General features: G+C 39.3%; 1 long non-coding RNA gene across 2 annotated transcripts in view; it reads right to left on the reverse strand.

Annotated features, from left to right (window-relative positions):
• Positions 1-10,647: 10,647 nt before the first annotated feature.
• The window catches only part of LOC144580251 (uncharacterized), a 158,927-nt gene continuing 155,518 nt past the window's right edge, over positions 10,648-14,056 (reverse strand). For both annotated transcript variants that reach the window (XR_013529494.1, XR_013529493.1), the window contains one exon: positions 10,648-12,982. This is a non-coding gene — a long non-coding RNA (uncharacterized LOC144580251). The remainder of the gene's footprint in view (positions 12,983-14,056) is intronic.

Genomic DNA, 14,056 nt, shown 5'->3' on the forward strand with positions numbered 1-14,056 from the left:
ACAAGGAGACCCTGCCATAATTCCCAATCAAGAGAGATTTGCCACAGGTCTCAAGATAGCAGCAACAAAGATAATCAACAGTCCATTCAAATCTGAGTACCGTATTAATTTTACAGTTTACATTTACAGCTAGCTGCATCTCAGGGGCAAGTCTATGTGGGGTGTTGAGCCACAGGTATTTATTTGCTTAATGAGGTTGCAGTGAACGTAGATCTCACCATTTCACTCCAGCCTGGGCAACAAGAGCAAAATTCCGTCTCAAAATAAGTAAATAAATAAATAAGCATATAAAATAATAAACGGCTAAAACAACTCTAATATTTTTGGAGCATTTACTTACTATGAAGATATTTCACTTGCTTTGATATTTTCCGGTATATTTTAGATTGTTACATTTACCAGACAACTTTTTTTCCAGATAAGTGAATTATTATTGTATTCTACTTTCTTTATAACATTTTTAGGTATTATTCTTTACATTTAATGAAAGGAAAGGGTCTTGGTCGAGGGTTCATCTCTGTAGTTTCCTTTTTATATATCTACATGTTATAATAGGTTAGAATTTAAAAAAAAACAGGAATTCATAAATGCATACCAATAATTAATTGAAAAAACAAATGAGAAAAAGGAAATACTCTTGCTTATGGAAATACTTTTGCTTAGAGTGTTGAGAGATTGTTGAAGTTAGAAAATCATCGTGTTGCAACCATTTAGGGCAAAGATTGGGTAAGGCAAAAACCATCTTATATCTAAACATAGAAAGATATGTTGATGAGGAACAAGATATTTGCATGATCTTAGAGTATTTTTCCATAGACTTCTTATTGTTGAAAGGAAAGGAGTAATTATACATACACTGGATAAATTGGACAAAACCCTCACCAGGTAATGAAAATTAACACCACAGATGAGGGACAGATGGACATTATTTGCCTCCAGATGTGATTCCCTGAAGACACAGCATCTAATGAGGAAATGGGGAATCTAATGAGGAGACATCAGACAAATCCCAAGTGTGGAATGTTTTGTTTTGTTTTTTAAAAGGGGTAGGGGTGCTGTATCCTTCAAAGATGTCAGTGTCATAAAAGACAAAGGCTGTGAAAATATTCCAGCTAAAGAGCCATGACAACTAAATATAATATGAGATACTAGACTGGATTCTTCCCTGGAGGAAGAAAAAATGCTATATAGAACATTATTCAGTTAATTGGAAAACTGATGGTACATTGATTAGATAAAAACATTTCATCAATGTTAAAGTCACTGAAATTGGTAACTGTCCTGTGGTTATGTCTCTATTCTTAGATAATACATACTAAGATAATATATAATATGGTTCCAAAAAAAATACACATACATATATATAGTGAGAGAGAAAACAGAAACGATAAAAAGGTAAAATTTTAATAACAAGCAACTCTGGGTAAAAAGTAGATATTCTTTGCAGTCTTTCTGTAATTTTGAAATTAGTTCAAAATAGAAAGGTTTAAGGTTACAATTTTAAAGAAGCAGTTACAGCAGAAGTAAGCAATCCATAGACTATAACATCATAGTTATTTTAAATGGCCACCTTACTGCAAGATCTCAAATGCTTTCTGAAGTTGTTGACCGCCTCCATAAAATTGTCTCCTCTCTCAGGTTAAAATTAGAGAGACAAGATGTCTTATAAGCAAAGAGGAATCTTACTCACCTTTTCATTTTATAAATGAGGGAACTGAGGCTCAGAGATTCAAGAGACTTGCTCAGAGTCCCTTAAACCAGTTATGACAGAGGACAATCTTGATTCTACTTCTATCTTTACAACTGCTAAGCTGCTACTGCCAGTTTCTATCACTTTCTCTCTTTTCTCCTTCCTGACTCTAGTTTCCCAACAGCTTTGTATTCTCTTCTTTCTGTGATTATACAAGGAACCTATATACGGCCTTACTCTTTGAACTATCACTGCTCCACTGGTAGTTCTTAACCCAGGCTTCTGTAGTACATCTCTCATTGACCCTACATTTCATCATCAGTTCAACCTCTACAGGTTCAAATTGAAAGAACCATAGAAGAAAAAATTGCAACGGCTAATAAAACCTATTCATCCTTACCAGATGTCCATTGTTTGTTGTTGTTGGAGAGTTTTGTTGCTAGAAGCATGTATATCTTCTATAAACAAAACAAAGGTGCTGGGCACAGTGGGGCATGCCTGTAGTGCCAGCTACTCGGGAGGCTGAGGTGGGAGGATCGACTGAACCCAGGAGTTCTGGGCTGTAGTGCGCTATGCCAATCTGGTGTCTGCACTAAGTTCAGCATCAATATGGTGACCTCCCAGGAAGGGGACCACCAGGTTTCCTAAAGGAGGTGTGAGCTGGCCCAGGTTGGAAACGGAGCAGGTCAAAACTCCGGTGCTGATCAGTAGTGGGATGGCACCTGTGAATAGCCACTGCACTCCAGCCTGGGCAACATAGCTGGTCTCTTGAAAAAACAAAAACAACAAAAAACAAAGGGGTTGCTTTCTTTTTAAACTGAAAACATTTAATTCTTTAATCAGTATCCCCTCCAACGTCACTGTTTCCAATATTTCTTTTCTCTCTCAGGCTTTAAAATCACGTTTAATTCTTTTTCTCTCCATCATGTATCCATTTAGTCCTGATTCTTGTAAAATTTTTATTGCAATTATTAGCCCTAACCACATATGTAGAAAGGTAATTCTAACTGATCTCTTAGATTTAGCGACTCTCCACGCCTTTCTTTTCACACACCTTTTCCTCACTTCCCAATTCAAAAATCCTCAGCTGTTGCTTTTGATTTAGTAAGGTGGTATCTAGGGACTACTATAACCCGTCTATCCTACTAAATCACCTCATCACCACTCTACACACTAGCCAAACCATTCTTTTATGTTTTCAATTAAAAAACTTATTCTCTCATCACCAAATATTCCCCTACTCCTATCATTTCATTCCAGTGCACCTTTCCCCCACCCTTCCTCTCTGTTTGTTCTAAGACTTTAAGATCTGACTTAAGACGTGCCTTTACTCCTTTTGAGAGGATGTGCTGATTGATACATCTATTTCACACTGACATCTCCCTTTTCCAAACTCCTGTTGAGGTTTTCATTGGCATCCTGTCTCACTTTAGCAATTTACTCTATAATGCCTTCGAGTTTTATCAAAGTGTGCATTTCTCATATCCCCCAACAGACTGTAAATTTCCGGAAAGCACAATCCCTAATTCTTTCTTTGGATTCGTTTTTACTGAGCATTTGTAATAGGCAGACAATGCATTGAATTCCTCACCTATGTCACCATATTTAGTTCTCAAAATAACCTTGAAAGGTAGATATTTTTGCCACATTTTGGTAGTGGGACAAGGTTAAATGACTTGTTCAAGGTGATGCTGCTAGGAAATGGCAAAGTTAGTTATCAGCTCCAAGCAGACCAATTCACAGTCTCCATGTTCTATTGCCTCCTCATAAAACTGCGCTTCCCATGTATTCATCAGTTAACAACACAATGTCACAGACTTCAATGAGGCTTGGAAGATAATTATTGAATATAATATGCTTTGTACTAACAATGAGCAATCCAACATGTGCTACCCAGTACATGTCTAATATATGTTTAGTATTTTCTATACTTTAGTTCTGTTATAAAAACTTATTCAAGAGCTCCGCAGAGTAAAACTAGTTTCAAAATCTTAATACTTTCAGAATAATGGGAAAGTTAAATTGAAAAAAAAAAAAATGGCATCAGGTTCAATTCCTCATTTTGTCCACCCAAGTGCATTAAAAATATATGTTTCAGGAGATTATTTTCTACCATAATAGCACAGTAATAAAGTTGGTTATCGCATTACAGATGGGAAAGGCTTACTGCATAACCACTGAGTCTATTTCCCTGGAGAGATGCAATTCTATCTGTGGTTTCACATTCCAGAAAGAAATATTCTTACGCCTTCTGGAAATTAGTAACATAAGCATTTTGAAGCACTTATGTTAGATCAACCAGCAAATTTTATATAATTTTTACTACACTTAATTGAGACTTCACTCGGCAAGAGAGACTTTCTTAATTATTATATAATCCAACATACACAGGTTTAATATTCATTGTTGTGTACTGGCAACTGTATTTATCACTAAAAGGCACTATATAACAGAGCAGTTATTATTTAAGATTATTAGACTTGGGAAAATATAAGTGGTAATAAAATTAGTTATCAATTGACTTTCAAACTGAGACTCTAGTTAGAAAACATGATTTCAAAAATAAAAACACCCTGATGTTAGTCACTTTTGAAAAAATTGGTATAAATATACTGACATGTATTACACTATAAGTGTTAACAGCATACACACTGAACCTAAAATAAGATCACTTTCAAACTAATGGGCTTTAGGGCTGAGTTATATCTATTTTTTTCTTTAAAAGACAGGGTTTCACCATGTTATTCAGGCTGGTCTTGAACTCCCGACCTCAGGTGATCCACCCGCGTTGGCCTCCAAAGTGCTTGGATTACAGGCGTGAGCCACCATGCCCAGCCAGGGCTGAGTTATATTTAAACATAAATATAAACTTGCAAAGACTTACTTATATTTCAGTACTTTTTGTTCCTATCAATGTTTTTAATTTTGAAAGATACCCACAACAGAGGCAGAGCTTTTGGCAGATAAAAACAAAATTTTCTGACCACCTTCTATACTTGGTAAATTGAATATACATGTTTATCTGTGCTACCTCCCAAAATTTCCCTAAAATTAAAATAAAGAACAAAAAGAATGGAAGAAGAGATGGTAACAAATGATTACTTTTGGAAGACAGAGAAAAAAATGATAAATAATAATTGATTTAGCTAAGCAGAGAAAAATGAAATAAACTCCCTGTAGAGGTGAAAGGCAAAAATAAGCCAGCTGATTTGCACAGCAGAACTTAGGAAATTTTAAGAATTGGAGACACCAGATACTAAGGTAAACAGGAATGAGAAATGCCTCTAAAAACAAGATTGGATAAAGTCTGTAAGAAGAACAGTTGCAGCCTCTGTCCTCCCTCAAGCTACCATGCCATCCCCACCCCAAAGGGAGAATGCACTTTTGCTCTGTGGAGATTTAAACCAGAGAGATTGAGGAGAGGTATCTGACTCTTAATTATGAGCAAGCAGTGAAGGACCACCAAACATTTTAGGAAAGTCTCTAACATGGTAGGTAGAGAGCATCTCCCAGCCCCAACCAACACCCCACCACCCCCCACATACCTACTCCCTCCGGAAAACAAAAGACAGGAACGGGGAGAATTTTTTTTAAGTTTAGTTAATATCTGTGGAAAGACACAACATTGCATTCATTAACATTGCATTCAAATAAGGCTAAGATGCTATGAGAAAGCTACAACCAAAGAACAAGAAAAAGGCTCTTATAAATTACAAATATAATAGCTAACATAAAGATGTTAACAAGAAATTGGAAGGTAAATTGAAGTTTCCCAGAGAGTAAAAGACTCTAGGCCAGGTGTGGTGGTTTAAAACCTGTAATCGGAGCACTTTGGGAGGCCTAAGTAGGAGGACTGCTTGAGCCCAGGAGTTTGAGACCAGCCTGGGCAACAAAGTGAGACACTGTATCTACAAAAAAATACAAAGATTAGCCAGGTTTGGTCACGAGCGGTTGTAACCCAAGCCACTTGGGAGGCTGAAGCGAGAAGATCACTTGAGCCTGGGAGGTTGAGGCTGCTGTGAGCTATGATCATACCACTGCATTCCAGCCTGGGCCACAGAGTGAGACCTCATCTCTTAAAAAAAAAAATGAAAGAAAAAGACTCTAGCCCTAACCATATTGTAATGCTACACTGAGCTAAGAATGTAGGCAAATCAGTGCCATTATAAATTGCTGGGAAAGAAATTGGTAAAATTTCTACTGAGGACAGTTTGGCAATTCTCTCAGATTTAAAAATGTTGTAAATTCCAATTCTAGGAATTTTACCCTACAGATACACTCATTTGTATTTAAAAAGAGGTATATGCAAAGATAGTAATAGTACAAGACTAAATATACTAAGTGTTTTCAATAGGAGGCTGTTCAAAAAATCACATTACACCCATACACTGGAATGCTGTGCAGCCATTTCAAAAATGAGGTTGCTCTCGATGAACCCACGTGAAATGATTTCTAAGGCATATTGGAAAAATCAAGATATGGAACTTTGTGCTTAAATACAGAGAGCACATTTCTAGAAGAATACACCAGAATTGACAATGATGATTATCTCTGATAAGGGGAACTGAGGGCTGGGGTATGGGTAAGAGGGTAAGTTTTCAATGTGTGCCCTTTTGTATCTTTTTAATTTTATATCTATTTTTTAAAACTATTTTTAATCTATAGAGTTAATGCTTCTAATTATCTTCATTACAATTCATTCATCTCTAATCAAAATAAAGTTTGTAACTTGCATCTGATTTATTCCTAAAGCCTCCAAAATTAGACCCTGAGCTATAATAAACAACACCCTTGGATTGAACATGGCATCTTATTATAATCAATTGAGGTATACTGTCCTCTTTTTGGTTTTTAATTATTTGGCAATACTGATAACTGATGATCCTATATTTTATCAGAGTCATTCTGCATGTACCTCTTTGCCTACACTTCTTCCATGGCCTATAGCCCCTACTAAAATGGTGGCTTTGAGTGACTGTGAACCTGTACAGATCCCTCCCCTGACATCCAAAGGTGATGGAGGACCTAGGCTAAGCTCAATCTTCCTGCTTCTCCCAGGAATCTGGAAAAGGGTCACTGAGAAACAGTCAGTTAGCCTTGGAAGCCAAACCACAAGGTTATGTAGTGCTCAGTTAACAGCAGAAAAGACACAAATAAGCAGGAAGGAAAGCCAGTCTCCAGAGGGAGGTACAAGACTGATGAGGGATGAAAACCACATGAGAGATGATTCCTGTCTTTCCAATTCCAGACCCATTGGCCTTTTTTTGTTTGTATATCCTGGTGCTTGCCTGCTCTGTTTCTTAAGCTGGTGCGAGAAGTTTTCTATTCCTTGTGCCAAACCATTTCCTGGCTAGAATATCAATCATGATGCAGGGTCTTTCTTTTTCTCTTTTTCTTTCTTTTCTTTCTCTCTCTGTCTCCCTCCCCTCCCCTCCCCTGCCCTCCCTTCCTGTCTCCTCTCCTCCCTTTCCCTCTTCTCCTCTCTTGGTCTTGCTCTGTTGCCCAGGTTGGAGTATAGTGGCAGCAAATTAATAAAATTTTTTTCTCAAGCTCAGGAGATCAAAACTATTTTGGCCAACATGGCAAAACCCCATCTATACTAATGATACAAAAATTAGCTGGGCGTGGTGACGTGAACCTGTAGTCTCAGCTACTCAGGAGGCTGAGGCAGGAGAATCGCTTGAACCCAGGAACCGGAGGTTGCAGTGAGCCAAGATCACACCACTGCACTCCAGCCTGGAGACAGAGAGAGACTCTGTCTCATAAAAACAAAAATAACTTTTTTTTTAATATACAAAAGGGTGTCACTATGTTGCCCAGACTGATCTTGAACTCCTGGGCTCAAGCAATCCTCCTGCCTTGGCTTTCCAAAGTGCTGCGATGTATATTTTCCAGACTCCTTATTAAAGACTGGACTTTTATTTATTAACACTTCTCAATATTTATCCCAGTAGAAATAATATTGTACTGGGAGCATGGTGATGTGGAAGTTACTCATCGTTCTCCCAGTAAACCACAATAAACAACCTTCCTTTCTATATCCAGTTTCTTTTACTTTAAAATTAGGATAAGAATATTTGCCTTATCTTTTTTTATTATTTTTTATTTTCTTTTGAGACAGAGTCTCACTCCGTTGCCCAGGTTGGAGTGCAATGGCACAATCTCAGCTCATTGCAACCTCTGCCTCCCGGGTTCAAGCAATTCTCCCACCTAAGCCTCCCAAGTACCTGGGATTATAGGCATGTGCCACCATGCTTGGCTAGTTTTTTGTATTTTTAGTAGAGACAGGGTTTCACCATGTTAGCCAGGATGGTCTCAATCTCCTGACCTTGTGATCTACCCACCTGGGCCTCCTAAAGTGCTAGGATTACAGGAGTGAGCCACCATGCCTGGCCTTATCTTTTTTATGACGTATAACTTTAGTCTAAGGATTACATAATATTACAAAAGCAAAGATAACTTTGAAAAGTGTTTTAAGGCCAGGTGTGGTGGCTCACGCCTGTAATCTCAGCACTTTGGAAGGCCAAGGCAGGTGGGTCACTTGAGGTCAGGAGTTCAAGACCAGCCTGGCCAACATGATGAAACCCCATCTCTACTAAAGATACAAAAATTAGCTGGGCATGGTGGCAGGCACCTGTAAGCTCAGCTACCTGGGAGGCTGACGCACGATAATTTTTTGAGCCTGGGAGATGGAGGCTGCAGTGAGTTGAGATTGTACCATTGCACTCCAGCCTGAGCAAACAAAGGCAGACTCTGTCTCAAAGAAAAAAAACAGTGTTAAAATATCAGGTATTAGAAGTAGCATCATGGTTATGTGTCAATTTCAGAGTGCTTGGTGTTAATTTGAAGTTGTAAGACTTGCAGGGTCTTAGTTGTCTCCATTTTCTGTCCTTTGTTTCCAAATTGCTGACCCAGATCTAAACATCAATGTGCACATTGGGCTGTGTTTGCATTGTTCCAGATTTGTCCCTCAACACCATCTTTCAGTCACCTTCCGATTCTCTGCTTCCCCAACCCCTGGCTAGCCTTGCCCTACCCTAGCCTTTGTATTTTTAGTAGAGATGGGGTTTCCTCGTGTTAGGCAGGATGGGCTCAATCTCCTGATGTTGTGATCCACCTACCTGGGCCTCCCAAAGTGCTGGGATTACAGGCCGGAGCCACCATCTTGGGCAGTGTTTGCCTTGTTCCAGATTTGTCCCTCAATGCTATCTTTCAGACACCTTCCACAGGCCACCAGGCCTGGCCTACCCATGTCCAGGTCAGGCTCCTGGAAAATTAAGTGGGCCCACCTTGCCTAGAAAGGGAATTCAGACAAACTTACCTGGGTAGCACTTAATCAACACACCCCTTTCTCTCCAGACTTGTTCACATGATAAACCCATGTCAGGCTCCAAACTCACACTGTAAAATCTCACTCTCCTGCCATATCTCTCCAGTATCTTAGAGATACAGCCACCTCATGGTATCAGAACAATTAACAGTCTTTCAGCATCTATCCCCTTCAGGAAGGACAAAGCTCCATCCCTTCCTTCTTACAAATATGTGCTCTCTTCTGACTTCTTTTCCTTGGATATTTATTTCAATTTGATATTACCTGAATATAGCTATTTTCCATTATACAGGGCACCAGTATGATTTTCTCAGGTTTCATACAACCCCCTAGCGACAGCCAAGTGGATGCTTAAGCTACAAATGAGTTAGGTTTCAAATGAGATATGACTCCTATTGAATTAACTGTATAAAATTTGTTATATAACCAGCAAACAGAAGTTTAAGTCTAAAAATAGTATTCAAGATCTAGGACAAGAGGTGGAGACAAAAAGTCAGGAAGAAGATGAAATCCTCAGGAAAAGAAATAATTCATCTACTAGGTTAGTAATTGTTTTCTACAGAAAACCATGCAACATAACCCATGCTACAGTGGGATTTAGAACATACTGATAAGAAACTAAGTTTCCTCCCTAAATGTCATCAGGAAGAAACTAAAAGTGTAAACTTGGAAATTGTAACATGTTAAAAATCTCTCTTCACATGAAAAAAGAATGTGCTATAATAGAAAAAAATACAAAAAGAGGAGTCTGGAAAAATAATCATCTGATATAAAAGTGATCATATAGTTAATTATTATTATAGTGATCATATAGTTAATTCTTAGAGTGGAAAATGTCAATCTTTCTGACTCATGCCAAGCAATTTCTTGATATATAATCTATTCCTAAAATGAACCTCTCTTCCAGGAACAGTGGGGGGTGAAGATGGAGAGAGGAGAGTCAGGGTTGTATGGATGATCAGTTCTGTTGTTTAGCTACATAATCTAACAAATTCTTATTCTGATTCCTTTCTTGCTCATTTAATGGGAGTCTCATCAGCCTCTGAACAGCCTGATTAAACTTCTCATCCTGCAATGGCAAGGTAGAACCAGTCCCAATAGCTATTGTACCTCATGAGGTCCTTCCTAAAGAACTAGATTCCCCTACGTTCCTCATGCTCATTATTACATTTGGCATCTGGGCTCCTTTGTGCACCACACACTAACCACTTACCGTGTTGCCAGTTGGCGTTGCCTTTCCATGGTACTCTTTATCTCATATTTCATTAATTTTTCTTATAATAGACTATAAGCTCCTTGAGGATAAAGATGCCTTCAAATTTGCAGTCCTTTATTACCACCATCCCAATGCCTTCCACAGAGAAAGTTTTCATTAAAAGGTTTTCATACATAACAAATCAAGATGAACAATACTGACACTGGGCAAGTCACTTTACCAAAGTCCTCGAATTAAAATTTCCATAATGATAAACCACAGCTCCTTCAAAATCCAGGTCATGGCTCACTTTCTCCAAAAAACGTTCTTTTTTATCCCTTGTTTCCTTAATTCTTATTTCTTGATTTTTATTAGGGATACGACAGTGTATAACTTGACTAAAGAAGCTGTTTAATGTTACACTTTTTTCTATTTCTTTTTTGAGACAGAGTCTTGCTCTGTCACCCAGGCTGGACGAACTGCAGTGGCATGATTTCACTCACTGCAACTTCCACCTCTTAGGTGCAATCTATTCTCCTGCCTCAGCCTCCCAAGTAGCTGGAATTACAGGTGCATACCACCACACCCAGTTAATTTTTGTATTTTTAGTAGAGTCGATGTTTTGCCACATTGGCCAGGCTGGTCATGACTCCTGACCTCAGATGATCCACCTGCCTCAGCTTCCCAAAGTACTGGGATTACAGGCATGAGATGCCAGCCTGTTGTACCTGTTTTAAAGACATATTATAAGCAGATGCTTTCTCTTCCCAGCTAGTTTCTAAGTATGTTTGAAAGTAAGGAATCATACCTTCAATTTCCTCACACCATTTATGCACAATTCTGCACACAGTGTTAATATTTATCCAGTGCTTTCTGGGTACCAGGTGGTTTTTAAACACTTCATATGGATTTGATCATTCAACCCTCATGGCAACACTATAGTACTAGACGTAAATAACTAACTAAAGGTCACAAAAATAGAAAGTGGCAGCACCAGGATTTGATCTCAGGCAGTCTTGCTCCAGAGCCCCTTGTCTTAACCACTCGACTGCCTCCTAAACAAAAAAAAATTAATATAAATCTGCTTTATTACCTTGTAGACAGAACACATTACGGTGGCTTCATGAACAATTGGTTTAATCTAAAAAGTTTATTAAAGGCATGCTTTTTGTAAATGGTGGCTTGTGCTGTAGTCAGACAGAAGAGATCTTTCTACTACTTTCGTTTCTCTCTTTGCTCCTTTTATTATTTATATTGCTAAAATATCTGCTTTACTACCATAACGTGACCCTGTTTTTCATGGACAATACTGCACTACCACCAAGTTATCCGTAACACCACAACTTCTTGACAGATTGGCCATTTCTGACACTTGGCGTATGTCTCAGAATGTCGGTCCCAAAGCCCCTTGCTGCTGCTGCCTCATATATAACAGCAATGACAGATTTACCTGAGGGTGGGTTTCAGCTCTGCTACTTACCAGCTCTGGAAGCTTTTTTTTTTTTTTTTTTGCTTTTTGAGATGGAGTCTTACTCTGTTGCCCTGGCTGGAGTACACTGGTGTGATCTCAGCTCACTGCAACCTCTGCCTCCTGGGTTCAAGTGATTCTCCTGCATTGGCCTCCTGAGTAGCTGGGCTTACAAGCATGTGGTACCACCACACCTGGATAATTTTTGTATTTTTAGTAGAGATGGGTTTTCACCATGTTGGCCAGGCTGGTCTCGAAAGCCTGACCTCAGGTGATCCTCCCGCCTTGGCCTCCCAAAGTGCTGGGATTATAGGCATGAGCCACTGCACCCGGCCTCAGTTGTGGCAACTTGGGTAAATCATTGAAATTCTCTTCACCTCAGTTCTTCGTCAGAGAAACAAGGACCATAAAATCTTCATGAGAGTGTTACTGTGAGATTCAGAGATGATGTAGGAAAAGTAGCACAGCCTCTGGCACACAGTAGGTACTGAGTTAACAGTACTTGTTATTATTCTCTTAGCAATTCACACAAATGGTGCTGAACCAGAATGATCAACAAAGAGCTCTTCTTAAAGATCTGCCCACTCACTGGGCCTCCTGGTACTGTTGTTTTTCTGTTGTGCTGTTGTTAAAACTGCTTCGATTATAAATCTCACAGATTCTTGCACCCCATTAATCAGTGAAAAGACATAGTGTCTTTGTAGATTTGCATATTATTGCTTTAGGTCCCACTCACTCCAGAGAATTTGCTGTGAGGCAGCTGGTCATTTCACCTTCCTTGGTTAGCCCCAAAGCTGTCAAATAGAAAAATGACATCATTGATTTGGGATGTTTCTCGCAAGTAAAGAATAATGAATTAAAAATTTCCTACTACTCTCCTAAGGCAAAACGGGCTATAATCGTGTCTCATAGATCCTTAATACTCTTCTTTTTTTTTTTTCTTTTTGAGACAGAGTCTCACTCTGTCACCCAGGGTGGAGTGCAATGGTGTGATCTCAGCTCACTGCAACCTCCGCCTCTCAGGTTCAAGCAATTCTGCCTCGGACTTCTGAGTATGAGCCACCACATCCTGCTAATTTTTGTATTTTTAGTAGTGATAGGGTTTCACTGTGTGGGCCAGGCTGGTCTCAAACTTTTGACCTCAAGTGATCCACCTGCCTCTGCCTCCCAAAGTGCTGGAATTGCAGGCGTGAGCCACCGCTCCTGGTCAGGTCCTTAATACTCTTAAAAATTCAGGGCAGATTGTACAAATCGATCTTCGTCAATGAGGAATTGTTATGATTTGGGTTGTTGCAGTACCTAAAAGGAAAAAGACAAGTTATTGATACTATGATTGATTCTAAAATTAAACAGTGTTGAACAAAATAATCTTGCATTTGGAGGAGACTTGAAGATTTCCCCATTTTCCTCCCTTCTTCCACCTCCTCCTACTTGATATTTGGATTCCTTTATAAAGAATGACAAAATGTTATTCAGCCTCTGCTTTACCCCCACCATGCAGCTCGTGAAGACAAGACAGCTTGCAATTACCAATCTCTAGTTGGCCAATACTGTTCATAAATTCAGATTATCTTTTTAAAAAATTAAGCATTTCAGTGGCATATTGTGCAGTTCAGCCCATTAAATGCACATCACTATTCTTATTTCATTGAACAGCATTGGTTACGAAGGTAAAGCTAGTAAACCTGAATTGTGGAGACCTGGGAACCTGGGCTATAGTTGGAGCAGTGTCACTAGTACAGACAAGTCAACCACGGCCAGCTCCAGTTTATTCAATTGTGAAATGCTGGCTCTCTGTCTGACCTGCCCAGCTGCAACCTCCCTGCTCAGCAGACAGGCAGGCCCCAACTTACAAATGCATCCTATTCCAAAGACCATGGGAGTCTGTTATTTGGAACTCAGAAACTATTTCCCTGTTGTAACAACATTACAAATGACGGCTAGAGTCTCAGGTTTGCCCACAACAATCTACTTCATTCATAAAGGGAGTTAAATTACGATACCAGTCCAAGCGTAAGAAGGATGAAAAATAATTTCTTCCTCCTTTTCTGGATGCAAGTCAACACTAGACAAAACTTTGAAATATGTGCTGTTTACCTTGGCACCTTCCCACTCCTGTTCCTTTTCCTCTCTTCTGCCTTCTTAATGTCCTTTAGGGACCCAAAGGCTCCAACCCACACCTGTTTCACTCTGCAAAGTTACTAACTTCCTCTATCCTCTCCATTCCCACCTTACTGTTTCCCTACTGCTCCTCCACCCCCATCGTCCATCTGTAACCCTGCTGGTCTTCACCCTACCCCCAACCCTGTCCTCCCATCAAACTTCCACTCCTTCAGTGAAGCTGTCCTCAGCTAGCTTAGGGAGAAGGAAATC

The sequence above is a fragment of the Callithrix jacchus genome, chromosome 18, assembly GCF_049354715.1.
Source record: "Callithrix jacchus isolate 240 chromosome 18, calJac240_pri, whole genome shotgun sequence".
NCBI lineage: Eukaryota > Metazoa > Chordata > Mammalia > Primates > Cebidae > Callithrix > Callithrix jacchus.